The following is a 1,299-nucleotide window of genomic DNA, read 5'->3' on the forward strand; positions in this document are numbered from 1 at the left end:
CAGATTGTTTCTGCGGCTTCTATTTTCTAAATCCAGGCATTTGTCGTGTAGCTTGTTGTAATCTTTCTTTAGGGTTTCGTGATCTTTCTCCAACGCTGTTAACCTGTCTGTAGTGTCGCAGAGGGCCCGCTCCATGTCCTTCTGTATACTTGTTGTTTCTGCATGAGTTTCGTGCAGTGCCTCTATTTTCTGTGATAGCTCATGTCGAAGCTTATTGGTGTCTGCTTTAGCTTCTTCTCTTAGCGAGGAAATATCCTCACGTAAGTTTTCATGCATATTATCTATCTGCGTCTTAATATCGTTCATCATACCGTCTCGGTAGGCTTGCAATTCGCTCCGAAGGATCCTCACGGAGATTGGCGAGTTCTGGCTGTTCGCCGCCAGATGTAGCAGAAGCTGACGACAAAGTTTTTTGCGTGTATTTCCGACTACTCTTCATGACTCGCTTTGGTCAGGAGGAGTTTGTACAGTTGAATCTTGGTCCAAATCAAAGTCAATATGTGTCCCAGGAGGTTTGGATAATCAAAAATCTTAGCGGAGCTGCCTTTTGCTGCTACTTACTCCATCGGCCGGAAGCGGAAGCCCCGTTGTTGAGAATTTTAATTGTAATTTTTGTATTACAGTTTATCACCAGTATTTGTTTTAATTTGTTTACTGGTTTGCGTGCACTTAAGATTTAAAAAAAAAAAAAAAAAGATCGCCACCACGGCAGACCCGATGGCATTTTCATGCTTCGCAGCATGATTTATTCTTACAATAATCACACGGTTGCTGTAACAGTACATTCAACGGCTTCAGCTCTCCCGCTGGCAGCCGTGCACATCACCACCACCAAACCTGCAGCGGCATCGCAGAACACGCCCTACCACATACACCCATCGCTCGCTTCACCTCACCCCGCGAGCAGGCGAGGGAATCGGCCTGGACCATCGCCACCCCATGGCCCAGCCCAGCGACGGGGAAGTGTCCACTCTGGCGGTTGCCCGCGCCTCCAGCGGAAGCCCAGGAGCTGGCCTGATGGCCACCCGTATGGCATGCAGAGTGGAAGTGAGCCGGGGCTCAGAGGCAGCTGGGCAGACGGCCGGCACGCAGGCTGCATGGTCCTGCGTGCCGAAGTGGACAGCACGCCGCCCTCAGGCAGTACCCCCGCGCACCTCGACCTCCATCTCCAGCTTGACAGGTCTCGCTGGCGCGCCAGCCTCCAGCTCACCCCGAGCTGCGCGCTGTCCACTCTTACAGTGATCACCCGGTTGCTGTAACAGTAGCCTACATTCAATGGCTGCAGCCCTCCTGCTGCCA

Source organism: Pundamilia nyererei, unplaced genomic scaffold (genome assembly GCF_000239375.1).
Source record: "Pundamilia nyererei isolate P.nyererei 1_Seehausen unplaced genomic scaffold, PunNye1.0 scaffold00435, whole genome shotgun sequence".
Taxonomy (NCBI): Eukaryota; Metazoa; Chordata; class Actinopteri; order Cichliformes; family Cichlidae; genus Pundamilia; species Pundamilia nyererei.